This window comes from Procambarus clarkii, unplaced genomic scaffold (assembly GCF_040958095.1).
Source record: "Procambarus clarkii isolate CNS0578487 unplaced genomic scaffold, FALCON_Pclarkii_2.0 HiC_scaffold_95, whole genome shotgun sequence".
Lineage (NCBI taxonomy): Eukaryota > Metazoa > Arthropoda > Malacostraca > Decapoda > Cambaridae > Procambarus > Procambarus clarkii.
In genome coordinates, this window is record NW_027189128.1 from 5,771,730 (window position 1) to 5,787,433 (window position 15,704).

Here is a 15,704-nt window from a genome sequence, read left to right on the forward strand (position 1 = left end):
GGAGTTTTAAGGAGATGGCTATCCTGGGCTGTGAGGAGTTCAGAGACTACATAGCAGGCACCATAACAATGGGAGGACCAAGAATAGTAGTAGCAGTAATATACAACCCTCCACCAAATGACAGAAGACCCAGTCAAGAGTATGAAAACAACAACATGGCAGTTAACACTATAATTGAGAGGGCAGCCTCTGCTGCCTGTAGAAATAGATCCCACCTGCTCATCATGGGCGACTTCAATCACGGAAGGATTGACTGGGAGAACAAGGAACCGCATGGAGGCGAGGATACGTGGAGAGCCAAACTATTGGAGGTGGTGACAAGAAACTTTTTAACCCAGCATGTCGGAGAACCCACAAGGATGAGAGGCAACGATGAACCAGCGAGACTCGACCTAGTCTTCACTCTGAACGACTCCGACATAAGAAAAATCGGTTTTGAGGACCCAGTAGGAATGAGCGACCACAGTGTACTGGTGTTTGAGTACTTGATTGAAGAAGGGTTATTGAACTCGAGGAAGGGTACCGAAACCAAAAGGTTAGCATACCGAAAGGGAAACTATGAGGGGATAAGAAAATTCCTAACAGATATAGCATGGGAAACAGAGCTCAGGGAAAAGACGGCCCAAGATATGATGGATTACATCACACAGAAGTGCAAGGACGCAGCAAACAAGTTTGTCCCAGTCCAAAAGGAAAACAGAGACATGAAAATGAGAAACCCATGGTTTTAATCAGAGATGTGGGCTAGCTAAGCAGCAAAGTAAAAGGGCATGGAGAAACTATAGGAATTACAGGACACTGGAGAGCAGAGAAAGATACCAGAATGCCAGGAATGAATATGTCAGGATGAGAAGAGAGGCAGAAAGACAATACGAAAATGACATCGCAAGCAAGGCAAAGACTCAGCCTAAATTGTTGCATAGCCACATCAGGAGAAAGACAACAGTAAAGGAACAGGTTATGAAATTAAGGATAGGGGCGGAAGGATTCACTACAAATGACAAGAAAGTGTGTGAGGAATTGAATAAGAAATTCCAGGAGATCTTCACCTTAGAGCAAGGAGAAATTCCAGAGGTAAGTGTGGGAATAGCTAACCAGGAACCACTGGAAGAGTCTGAGATTACCAGCGGGGAAGTAAGGAAGTGTTTACTAGAGTTGGATGTGACAAAGGCTATAGGCCAAGATGGAATCTCCCCTTGGGTTCTAAAGGAAGGAGCAGGAGAACTGTGCCTACCACTCTCCATAGTGTATAACAAATCACTGGAAACAGGGGAACTGCCAGATATTTGGAAAGCAGCTAACGTAGCCCCGATATACAAGAAAGGGGATAGAACTACAGGCACTGTAGGTTCAGGCACTGAACTACAGGCCTGTAGTTTCCTCTTGTTGGAAAGTTCCAACGCTAATACATCCTTATTGTATCATAATATATCACCATTGTATACTAGTCAAACTATTAATTCTACTAATTGTAGTACTAATATAAATTAATAATTTTCTATTAATTAATGCGCATCATTTACCAAATTCTTCCCACATCGAAGGACATTATTGCGTCAGATAATATCCAGCAAGGCATAATTATTGTCAACTTGCCAGAGAATTGAATAATATTCTCAACCTTTGTCAGTATTCTTTACAAGAATTAATACCTAATAATATAACAACTAGTGATCCTATAACAACAAATTATCAACTAAAAGATCACTATATTACAGTTTATCTGTTATCTTAAATTATCATGGAGACAGAAATTCTCTCCATTTCTCGTTTAATAAGAACACTGTTCATATTTATTATTATTCAGCAAGAATGTAAACAATATATAACTTCCTATAATTCTGACCCTATTCTCATTAACGTATTAAGTAGAGTAATTACATGGAAAAGAATTTTCCGTTTCTAATAAAATATGTTGTGCATCCGCGAGAGAGGGGTTGAGGGAGGAGAGGAGGTCGCGAGACCTCCACACTTGTGGACGACGGCTGAACGTGGCGGCCATAAGTCCAGGGAGAGGCGAAATTTTCACCAACTACACGATCGGCCATTGCTATTAATCGGCCCTGGAGTGTGTAATCCATTAGCGATCCAAGGATTGCATCGGTGGACAACGAGCAGGTTAAGTGGCCTAGTTTTCGTATAGGAGCTCATTATATGTTTACTTTACCCTTAGTCCTTCGTTACGTCGTGATCCCTCCCCAAATGACAAGTACGTCCACAGGGAATTTAATTTGTCCCTTCCATTGAAGCGTAATGATATAATTTACCTTGTGTAGACAATATTTACACCACATTGGGTTTCGAGCGTGTGTTGGAGCAGCCGTGAGTGCAACAATTTCCCACGCTACGCTGGCGGGTCACCTGTTCCAGCAAGTTCCAGATGACGCCATCTCAACACCACGCTTCCGTTCACTGTCACAGCTAAGCAGCTGAGATTATATCAATTTATTTATTGCTTACTTATGAACAGTTGAAACCTAATAATATTTTGAAATTATATTTCATTTACGGGACCTAGGAAGTCAATTCTACAGCCTCATGAACTTTAGATAGGAACAATTTTCGTATCTAACCATTATTTAATATTCTTGTTACTAACCAAATTATCAAATGTTTATATCATTTATATATCTTAGTAAGAGTTACTCATTTTATTCGAGGAAGAACCAGCCTCGATGAAGCGTACTAGGAGTCAATCAACTTCTAGTATTAATTAACCCTTAATTGTGAAGTTTGGGAAAGTTTAACTCTTGAATAGTAATTTAATTTACAGCCCATTAATATTCAATAAATAATTCTTAATGATTTCATTATCTACAGGCACTGGCATTTCAGTCCTTTCTCTATTGTTTATTTATCTGTTTCCCTATTCAGTAAAAATAGGGTGGTCCTTCGAGTAATTCGAATCAATGAATTAAATATCAATATATTGAGAGTTAGCTTTCCTTCACGACACAAATTTGGTCCTTCGAACCTAATAGATAGCTGAGAATCAAGCTATCCTAATTAACCATTACTAATTACTGTGTGTAGTAACCTAGGCTAACCATATTTCATTATCTGTGGCAACCGGCAGCGTACCACATATGTTAGCCTAACTCACACCAATTTATTTGCTGTCTATACCTCATGTATAAGGTAGCACTTGTGGGACATAGTCAGTTGCCCACAACACTCAGACCTATACCTCACACTGAGGTAAGAATCTTCAGGTCACCAGGAGCAACAGCTCACAATTTTTATAATAACTCTACATTAACACCTGCGTTAGATTGGCGTCACTATCTAACCACTATTTATCTAGGTGGTAATGACATCCATCCTACTCGACACCCAGCTGAGGTAATTAATCACCTTAAAACAACAATTTCCTCATTTAAACTTGTTAGCAGTTCAGTAGCGTTTACGTTAGTGGAACCTCGCCAACTAAGTAATGATAATCGTTGGGGAGTAAGTTCAGAATATTACCAAAGGGCTGTCAAATATATAAACTGTCGGCTGAGGAAAAGAGTACAATTGGATGCCACTTACATTCAAGTTACAGCCAGACTATACAGGCAAAACCTGGCAAGAGATGGTGTACACCTGTCAGGTAAGTCTAGGTCACATGTAGTTGATAAATTGGTCAACACAATCAACCATCATAAAAGGTTGGGGCTAGCAAGCCAAAATTAACTATATATATTTTATATTTTCACTTGTGTACAAGTGCACATTTATATATTACACAATCTAGAAAACCCAAAAACACAGCACACACATTATATATATATATATATATATATATATATATATTAGTATATATATATATATATATATATATATATATATATATATATATATATATATATATATATTAGTATATTTTGGTAGCAGTCTTTCCTGTAGACATATATTATTAAATATGACCGAAAAAGTAAGATTAATAATTCTAACACGAATTTTCTCAATCTTTCGTACATTTCTTTTCACTGTTGGAGGTAAATCAAAAATCAATTCTCCAAAATTCATTTTTATTTCTAGTCTGACGCGACACGAGCGCGTTTCGTAAAACTTATTACATTTTCAAAGACTTTAATTTACAAATACACAACTGAATAGAACTTACGCATCTCCGATTTTATATCTACATTTGAGTGAGGTGGATGGGGTGAGGTGGCATTAATAGGGTATTAATTTCATCAACACAAGACAGAACAAGAGGTGGTATTAATAGGGTATTAATTTCATCAACACAAGACAGAACACGAAACAATGGGTATTGAATAGAAGTGTTTGTAGAAAGCCTATTGGTCCATATTTCTTGATGCTTCTATATTGGAGCGGAGTCTTGAAGTGGGTAGAATATAGTTGTGCATTAATTGGCTGTTGATTGCTGGTGTTGACTTCTTGATGTGTAGTGCCTCGCAAACGTCAAGCCGCCTGCTATCGCTGTATCTATCGATGATTTCTGTGTTGTTTACTAGGATTTCTCTGGCGATGGTTTGGTTATGGATTATTATGCTCCAAATGTGGATTATAATTCTCCAAAATTATGAATTTTGGAGAATTGATTTTTGATTTACCGCCAACAGTGAAAAGAAATGTACGAAAGATTGAGAAAATTCGTGTTAGAATTATTAATCTTACTTTTTCGGTCATATTTGATAATATATATATATATATATATATATATATATATATATATATATATATATATTGTATATATATATATATATATATATATATATATATATATATATATATATATGTATATATATATATATATATATATATATATATATATATATATATATATATATATATATATATATATATATATATATATATATATATTGTGACGGTAAAGCGTTGGTGTTCGGCTGTTTCAAAAGCTAGGGGCAGGGCCTCGTCACATGACAAAAAAAAAAAAAAGAGAAAAGGTGGTCCTTTCGTCTGTGGTAAGGTAATGGGAAGACACAAAACACAAGTATATAAACAATGAAATTTTAATTACTCTAGAAAACAAGACATGAATAAAGGCAATCTCATAAAATTCAACACTGGTCAACAAACAAAATAACATAAATAATCACTGGCAAATGAAAAGTTACGCTAAGACAAGTAAGTTACAGTGATAGCAAAATAAAATATGTAATGGGTGCTGGAATACTGGCTTCGAGCTGCCACCTCCCTTAGTACACGAAAGCCAAGGCTTAGTCTACCAGCGAGAGATGTCAACTGCATGGAGCACTGAGATATTCTGACGAGGCTGGCGCACTGCAGCCCAGACGTCGACTTGTGGTGGTGGCGGAGGGTAGGTGCGACGAGACACCAGCCAATCAGCAAACAGGCAGGCAGAGGATGAGCAGTTAGCTTGTTACGGCGGTGGCCAGGTGTTGGGGTACGATTTGCTCTCTGGGTAAAACGTTTGGGGATACTTGGTGAACGTATCTTTTATATAGTATCTTGTATTTTGACGTAATTATGTAGGGAAGAGCAGGCTCAATCTCTCTTGAAAGAGATTATCGTCACAACTCTCCCCCCGAAGCCTGCGGTTCTGGAAGAAGTTACGTCTTCATGTGGTGGAGTGATAGGTGGAGTTGCTTCTACTTCATAGACTCTGGAGAGGGTGTCGGCTATTATGTTGTCAGAACCCTTGATATAGCGGATCTCCAGGTTGAAATCTTGCAGATATAAGGCCCATCGTAGAAGACGCTGGTTATTGAATTGGGCTTGATGTAAAAAGCGGAGAGGATTGTGGTCTGAGAAGATGGTGATAGACCGGGCACCTTGTAGGTATGGAACAAAGTGCTAGAGATTCAGGACGATGGAGAGTTGCTCCTTTTCAATAGTGCTGTAGTTCCTCTGGTGGGGTTTCAACTTGTAGCTGTAGTAGCTGACAGGTAGAACCTCCTCGCCTCGTTGCTGCATTAGGACACCACCGATGCCGGTACCACTGGCGTCGACATGAAGGACGAAAGACTTGGTGATATCTGGCGAGGCGAGAATGGGATTAGAACAGAGGAGGAATTTGAGTTGTTCGAAAGCAACGGTTTGCTGCATGGTCCAATTATACCGTTGCTTGGGACTGGTTAAAATGATTAATGGTTTGGCGACTGTACTAAAATTTCTCACAAACCTACGGTAGTAGGAGGCAAGACCAAGGAAGCGCAGGAGCTGCTTCCTGGTGGTAGTCTGTGGATAATGCTGGATGGCTTGAGTGTGTGTGTCTAACGGAGCTAGGCTGCCACTCCCAATTACATGACCCAGATAACGCACTTTACCTTTGGCGAAGGTGGACTTGCCCAGGTTGATGGTGAGGCCGGCTGTCAGGAGCTTGGCGAACAGTCGTTGCAGCTGGAGCAGATGTTCGCTCCAGGTGTTGGATGCTACGACGATATCATCCAAATAGGCATAGGTTGTTATCCAAGCCCTGGATGACGCGGTTGACAGCTCTCTGAAAGGTGGCCGGGGCATTACATAGTCCGAAAGGAAGGCGTTCATATCTGAAAAGTCCAAAGGGAGTGATAAAGGCAGATATTTCTTTGGCTCGCTCTGTTAGACTCACTTGGTAATACCCCTTAAGCAAGTCCACTTGGGACAAGTACTGGGCATTACCAATGGCGTCAAGAATGTCATCTATCCTTGGCAAGGGATATGGATCCTTGACAGTCACATTATTTAACTTACGGAAATCCGTGCACAGTCTCACCTTACCTTGGGGTTTTGGCACCAAGATACAGGGTGAGGCCCAGGGGGACTCACAAGGTGTAGCCAGTCCATGATCCAAGAGGATGGGCAAGTTGGAGAAGATACAAAATGAAGCCGTTGGGGGACGTTGTGAGCCGCTGCTACCTGAATTTTTGCCCACACTTGTCTTGCAGACGTTTCTCTTCCAATAGAGCTAGTGAACTCTAGTCATTGTCTTTCCCTTGTAACTCATCTGCAATGTATGTACCTTTACCTGAATAAAACATCTAATCTAAATCTAGATATATGTAAATGAGAAAGTAATAGAGCGAAACCTTTAAAATACTGAACAATTTGGAGGATATTGATTCATACAATTTCTTCAAAAGGTCAGATGTAACACGAACAAGGAGCAAAGGTTTCAAGCTCAACAAGCCACAGTGTAGGAGTGACAACAAATGCTTTTTAACCCATACGATTATGATCATGGCAATAAGGTTTCTAAAACAGTAGGCATTCTTCAAAGTCAGACACTGTACTATGTTCCTCGCCCTAACCTAGTCACTCAGTGTTATTCACTCATTTATCTATGTCTTGTCTATTTATGTCTTAAAGGTTACAAGACGTACATTAGTCAATACAATTGGTGCTTAAAATGTTTAAGGATCTCTTGTGAAACACGGGTATTAATAAAAAAAATTATTATGTAAAATAAATAAAAAAGGCCCAAGGGCCATGAAGTAACAAGAATGCAAGGCTGGCACAAGCTGGCACAAGCTGTCACAAGCTGGCGTAAGTAGAGAAGACGGAAGATTCTTCATATTAAAAGACCCTGCTTCTCCAAGATGGCAGTCACACCCTGCTTGCCCTGGACAATCACCATATGGAGAAGGACTGTTTACTGTGAAGGGAAGTCCACAAATGCAATGCCAGCATGAGTCAGTCTTGAAGGGTAACGATGATGGCACCCTCACAGTAACACAAAAGCCGAGCAAGCCCAGTGAGGAAGACCTGTTGATGGGAAGGAGGAGAATCATTAGTCACAACAAAATCCACATAGAAACAAAGGAGAGAAAAAAAATAAAGTGGATGTCTTTTTTTGTATAGACATAATAAATATTGCCATTTGGCTATGTATTTATATGATATATAATAGAATACAGCATAAAACAAAATAAGAGGGGTGGTAGGAGAAGAAAAGATTAGTGTTCAGTGAGAATCCACAAGGTCTTCTCTGAATACTCTTTATTTTCTTCAAGGCTGTGGGTCCCTACAATTGCACCAGAGATGGTACACACCCCTATTATTATTTAAACAGGTGAGTACACACACGGTGTTAGCAAACTTAGCCTCCAAACACACACACACACATGGTATCAGCAAGCTTAGCCTCCAAACACACACACACATGGTATCAGCAAGCTTAGCCTCCAAACACACACACATGGTATCAGCAAGCTTAGCCTCTAAACACACACACACACAAACGGTATCAGCAAGCTTAGCCTCCAAACACACACACACACATGGTATCAGCAAGCTTAGCCTCCAAACACACACACACACATGGTATCAGCAAGCTTAGCCTCCAAACACACACACACACACATGGTATCAGCAAGCTTAGCCTCCAAACACACACACACACATGGTATCAGCAAGCTTAGCCTCCAAATACACACATGGTATCATCAAGCTTAGCCTCTAAACACACACACACACGGTATCAGCAAGCTAGCCTCCAAACACACACACACACACACATACATGGTATCAGCAAGCTTAGCCTCCAAACACAGACACACACGGTATCAGCAAGCTTAGCCTCCAAACACACACACACATGGTATCAGCAAGCTTAGCCTCCAAACACACACACACACACACATGGTATCAGCAAGCTTAGCCTCCAAACACACACACACATGGTATCAGCAAGCTTAGCCTCCAAACACACACACACAGAAAATGGGGACATTGAAACAGTTGATAAACTTGATTTCAAGAGAGAGAGGTCACTATGGGGAACTTCAAATTTTTTTAATAAGTAATTAGGCAGACTTGTTGCTAGACAGGGAAGTAAATTAAATGTATGCCAAATTTTGCAAAATATACAATGAAGGCACACAAACATTCATACCAAAACAGAGATGCAGGGCCAGAAAACAGGATTGGTTCAACAGAAATTGAGAGAGGGCCACAGACCAAAAGACACAAAAATGGAATGAAAGACATTGAAAAACTACAAGCAGATGTCAACAAAGTTTTCGATTGGGCAGCAGAAAATAACATGATGTTTAACAGTGATAAATTTCAGGTATGGCAAAAATGAGGATCTGAAACATAATACAGGGTACAAAACACAATCGAATCTTCCCATAGTAGAAAAACAGCATGTCAAGGATTTGGGAATAATGATGTCCGACGATCTAATGTTTAGGGAGCATAACCAAGCAAATATTGCGTCGGCCAGAAAAATGATCGGATGGATTATGAGAACTTTCAAATCCAGGGATCCCATCACAATGGTTGTACTCTTCAAGTCACTTATGTTGTCCCGTCTCGAGTACTGCTCAGTATTCACTTCCCCCTTCAGAGCAGGAGAGATTGCTGAAATAGAGGGAATACAGAGAACATATACGCACGCATAGACGAGATAAAACACCTAAATTATTGGGATCGTCTCAAAGCTCTCCAAATGTACTCTCTACAAAGGAGACGAGAGAGATACCAAATAATATACACATGGAAGATACTGGAGGGCCAGGTCCCAAATCTACACAGTAAAATAACAACGTACTGGAGTGAACGATATGGAAAAAAATGCAAGATTGAACCAGTGAAGAGCAGAGGTGCCACAGGCACAATCAGAGAGCACTGTATAAACATCAGAGGTCCGCGGTTGTTCAACGTCCTCCCAGCGACCTATAAGAAATATTGCCAGGAACAACCGTGGACATCTTCAGGAGAAAACTGGACTGTTTTCTAAGAGAAGTTCCGGATCAGCCGGGCCTGTGGTGGTATGTGGCCCTGCGGGCCGCTCCAGCAACAGCCTGGTGGACCCAAACTCTCACAAGTCGAGCCTGGCCTCGGGCCGGGCTTGGGGAGTAGAAGAGCAGAAACCCCATCAAGCAGGTAATCAACATAGAAAGAAGCCAAACCCCCAATCATACCAGCGATACAAAGATGCGAGAAACAACTATACAGCAGTAAGGGGAGAGGCAGAAAGAAATTTTTAAAAAAGGGATAATGGATAAATGTAAAACAGAACTGGGCCTATTCTACAAATTCATAAACAACAAATTGCGGTAAAAGGATAATATCCAGAGGTTGAAAATAGGAAACAGATTCACAGAAAATGATAATGCAATGTGTGAAACATTAAACCAAAAGTTCCAAAGTGTGTTTATACAAAATGAAATCTTAAGAGAACCAGACACAATAAGAATTTCTGAGACATCATAGAGCGTTATAGAGGTGTCTAGAGATGAAGTGGAAAATATGCTAAAGGAGCTAAGTAAGAACAAAGCAGTTGGTCCAGATGGAGTTTCACCATGGGTTCTGAGAGAATGTGCATCTGAGCTCAGCCTTTCACTTCACCTGATCTTTCAGGCATCCCTGTGTACAGGAGTCATAGCAAACATGTGGAAAAAGGCTAACATAGTTCCAATCTACAAAAGTGGCAACAGGGAAGACCCCACCCCTCTCAGTTATAGACCTGAATCATTGACAAGTGTAACAGTGAAAAGATTGAAAAAAAAAAATAATAAAACTAAATGGGTAGAAACACCTGGAGAGAAATTATATAATATCACACAGACAGTATTGTTTTCGATCTGGAAGATCCTGTGTATCGAATTTACTCAGTTTTCTATGATTGAGCCACAGAGATTTTAAAGGAAAAAGGTAGTTGGGTCTGACTGCATCTATCTAGACATAAAAAAGGCTTTCGACAGAGTTCCACATAAGAGGTTGTTCTGGAAACTAGAAAATTTTGGATGGGTGACAGGTAAGCTTCTAACATGGATGAAAAATTTTCTGACTGATAGAAAAATGAGGGCAGTAATCAGAGGCAATCGGACTGGAGAAGTGTCACAAGTGGAGTACCACAGTACATGCACCAGAAATGTTCATTGTCTACATAAATGATCTACCAGTAGGAATACAGAATTATATAAACATGTTTGCTGATGATGCTAAGATAATGGGATGGATAAGAAATTTAGATGATTGTCATGCCCTTCAAGAAGACCTGGACAAAATAAGTATATGGAGCACCACTTGGCAAATGAAATTTAATGTGAATAAATGCCATGTTATGGAATGTGGAATAGAACATAGATCCCACACAACCTACAAATTATGTGAGAAATCTTTATATAATTCTGATAAAAGAAAGAGGTCTAGGGTTGATTCTAGATAGAAAACTATCACTTGAGGCCCACACAAAGAACGTTGTGTGAGGAGCCTATGCCACGCTTTCTAACTTCAGAATTTGTTTAAATACATGGATGGCGAAATACTAAAGAAATTGTTCACGAGTTTTGTTCGGCCAAGGCTAGAATATGCAGCGGTTGTTTGGTGCCCATATCTTAAGAAGCACATCAACAAACTGGAAAAGGTGCAAAGACATGCTACTAAGTGGCTCCCAGAACTAAAGGGCAAGAGCTATGTGGAGAGGTCAGAGGCATTAAATATGCCAAAACTAGAAGACAACAAAAAGAGGCGATAAAATCACTATGTACAAAATAGTAACAGGAATTGATAAAATCAATAGGGAAGATTTCCCGAGACCTGGAACTTCAAGAACAAAAGGTCATTGATTTAAACTAACTAAACAAAGATGCCAAAGAAATATAAAAAAAATTTCCTTTCGCATACAGGGTGGTACACGGTTGGAACAAGTTAAGTGAGAAGGTGGTGGCGGCCAAGACCGTCAGTAGTTTCAAAGCATTATGTGACAAAGAGTGCTGGGAAGACGGGACACCACGAGCGTAGCTCTAATCCTGTAACTACACTTAGGTAACTACATTTGGTGTCAGCAAGCTTACCGTCGAAACACACACAAACAGCCTGCCTATTATTCAAGGCCTTCTCTGAGTACTCTCTATTTTCTTCTCTGAGGCTATGGGTCCCTAATCTTGCACCAGAGGTGGTACAACTTTTAAGTTTTTAACTACTGCACTGAGCACCTGATTTTGGCAAAGACTTCTTAGTGCAATTGTCAAGGACATAGTTCTGGTATTTTTTTGTTTATAAATATTCAGGTATAGTTAATGTCAAAATGTTTCAAAACTCAACAATTTATATTTCAAAAACAAAAAAAGTAATGAAAACATTACAAAACATTAAAATATAGCCTAATTAATTCATTAATAAAAATAGCACAACTCTCAGAATGTCTAAAGGTGCTTTGAGCAATGAAGTAGTTAATTTTATATATATAATATTATATATATATATATATTTACCTGTGACTACTGCTTAGCAAAAATTTGATCTCTGTGAAAATTGGTCTCGTCATTGCTAGGAGATATTTTAAGACCATGATTTGCTGTGGATGGCACTGTAGTCTTCAAGTCATCAATCTAAAAATAGAGGTAATCTTTTAAAATGTAAATTTTGTATAAAAAAAAATGCAAAAATAAATTGCAAGAATAATATGAAGTTATTATACAATTTTTGTTTAATTATTTAAATATTTGTGAGACATTATTAAGAAATGTATGAAGTACAGATTCTCTAAGACCTGATATGTATCTGCTTATGTTCCACCACATTGCATTCAGGGCTGAAGAGAAAACACAGCCAGTAAGGTAATGATCACTTAGGATGGACTGGGATGCTACATGTAGGTGGGGGCTAAGCTGCGTGAGGCTAGGATGCCCAGCCTGCCTTGTCTAGGCTGGGCTGGGCTAGGCAACACTAGGAAGGAGTCAAACAAATCTCTGGAGTGCCTTACTTTTCCTGATATCCTTAAAAAAGCAAGAATGATGCCATTATATAAAGGAGGCGAGACAGCAGACATAAACAATTAAAGAAAAATATCAAATCTACTTATACTTTCAAAAATATTTGATTTTTTTTTTACAAACATCTCTTCCTACTTTGTAAAATTCAACATGAATACAAACACACACACACATCCCTAGGAAGCAGCCCATAGCAGCTGTCAAACTCCCAGGTACTTATTTACTGTTAGGTGAACCAGATATAGAGAATAACCACAAAATGCTATCTTTATAGGAACTATCTTGTAAAGCCACTAGTACACGCAGCATTTCAGGCAGGATATATAAAATATTATATATATATATATATATATATATATATATATATATATATATATATATATATATATATATATATATATATATATATATATATATATATATATATATTATATGAATACATACATACGGGACAAAGAGCCAGAGCTCAACCACCGCAAGCACAACTAGGTGAGTACACACACACATTTTATATATATATATATATATATATATATATATATATATATATATATATATATATATATATATATATATATATATATATATATATATATATATATATATATATATATATGTCGTACCTAGTAGCCAGAACGCACTTCTCTGCCTACTATGCAAGGCCCGATTTGCCTAATAAGCCAAGTTTTCATGAATTAATTGTTTTTCGCCTACCTAACCTACCTAACCTAACCTAACCTAACTTTTTCGGGTACCTAACTTAACCTAACCTATAAAGATAGGTTAGGTTAGGTTAGGTAGGGTTGGTTAGGTTCGGTCATATATCTACGTTAATTTTAACTTCAATAAAAAAAATTGACCTCATACATAATGAAATGGGTAGCTTTATCATTTCATAAGAAAAAAATTAGAGAAAATATATTAATTCAGGAAAACTTGCCTTATTAGGCAAATCAGGCCTTGCATAGTAGGCCGAGAAGTGTGTTCTGGCTACTAGGTACGACATATATATATATATATATATATATATATATATATATATATATATATATATATATATATATATATATATATATATATATATATATATATATGAGTGTCAGACCATGGAGGAATGATTTTTTTAATTTAATTTATATAAAAAATTATTCCTTATGAAGATGTATTAATATATGAAAGTACTTAAGGAAATTCCTGTTTCAATTCTTCCTCCGTGGTCTGACACTGTCACATTTTTCATCAAGTGTTAATTTTTGTGATTTACACACACGTGGCATGTTTACACACACATTATTTATATTATATATATATATATATATATATATATATATATATATATATATATATATATATATATATATATATATATATATATATGCAATTGACGATCACAAAACACTGATCATTTTATGCGGAAAATCCACAGAGAAATATGAAATGAGGTGAACGTTTCGGCTTTGTTAAAGCCTTTGTCAACACCAGACTGACCTAACGCAACTGATCTAACTGATCCCGTGGTCAGTCTGGTGTTGACAAAGGCTTTAACAAAGCCGAAACGTTCACCTCATTGCATATTTCTCTGTGGATTTTCCGCATATATATATATATATATATATATATATATATATATATATATATATATATATATATATATATATATATATATATATATGGAACCCTCAACCCTATAAGTGGAGGGTTCCTACAAACTCAACCAGAGGTGGTACCCTCTATATATTAATAAAAAGGCAAGGCTATGCTAAATCTTGGCAGGGATTGGCTTGGCTAAGCTGGTCAGGGCTTGGCTAGGGTAGGAAGGACTGGTCATGTTTAAAAGCAAGGCAGGGTTAGGCTAGGCAAGACTAGGTAAGGGTATACTGGGATAGGCTTGGCTACGGTAGGCTAGGACGAGGTAAACTAGGATAAGCAAGGCTGTGCAAGCACTATGCACAGCTAGAATGAACTATGCTAAGATGGTTTAAGCTGGGCTAGGTTAGGATAAGCTGAGTCATGCAGGGCCCCGATTGACCAGTGGAGTCTAATAGTCTAACCTTCTAGCTAGTTTGCTGACCTAAGAGTGTAAATGCCTAGCCCCTAACCTGAGATATATACAAGAGTTGTTACATTCTTGTACAGCCACTAGTACGAGTAGCGTTTCGGGCAGGTCCCTGGAATACGATCCCCGCCGCGAAGAATCGTTTTTTCATCCAAGTACACATTTTACTGTTGCGTTAAACAGAGGCTACAGTTTAGGATTTGCGCCCAGTAAATCCTCCCCGGCCAGGATACGAACCCATGACATAGCGCTCGCGGAACGCCAGGCGAGTGTCCTACCACTACACCACCTGCTGCAATATTATTATAAAAGAAATATTACTTATTATAATCGTAAATACTAAATACCTGTTGTGTTGATTTAGGGGCGACGACGATCGTGGGATCGGATGCGAGCCACAGGTGGCCTACACCATGCTTTCTAAGGCGTCCCTCTCATAACAAAAACAAATCCGTGCATTCATACACAAACAGAGATCCCGTGGTTATGCGAATACTTGCAATTCTTTTACTTAAAATAATAACAATTAGATTAATAATAATTAACATAATTTTTACTCAATATTCACAAACATCATTAATACTATTAAAAAAAAAAATTATAAGACATCTAAAAACAGATATACAGACTTTGTGTGATATTTATTTCAACATTATATATTAATAGAATGTTGTAACTATTATTTTTAAATATTAGGTAGTTTCCAGCTACGTATATCGCATATAAACGTTGCAAAAAGATTTTAGACTGAATTAACACATTACACATTTATGGAGTAATTAACAACAAAACAATCTTTATTTTCATTGCAGAACATATATCAGAGCATACTAGTGACTCATACATTTAAAATAGTGTGATTTTTAAACAATTCGGTTGTAAACCCGCAGAACCGCCTACCCGCCAAAGACGTAACATACGAAATGGTATATAATTCATTATTTTAAATTACATATATAATCATTAATAATTTTCGGCAGCTATTGAGGTTCTCCATAGGTAAA

General features: G+C 38.0%; 1 long non-coding RNA gene across 1 annotated transcript; it reads right to left on the reverse strand.

The window, feature by feature from the left end:
* Positions 1 to 7,454: 7,454 nt before the first annotated feature.
* LOC138360081 (uncharacterized) lies at positions 7,455 to 15,145 on the reverse strand. The gene is made up of 3 exons (XR_011226196.1): positions 15,048 to 15,145; positions 12,144 to 12,260; positions 7,455 to 7,683 (listed from the first exon to the last, which is right to left on the reverse strand). It is a non-coding gene; the product is annotated as an uncharacterized lncRNA (long non-coding RNA).
* Between the last annotated feature and the right edge of the window lie 559 nt (positions 15,146 to 15,704).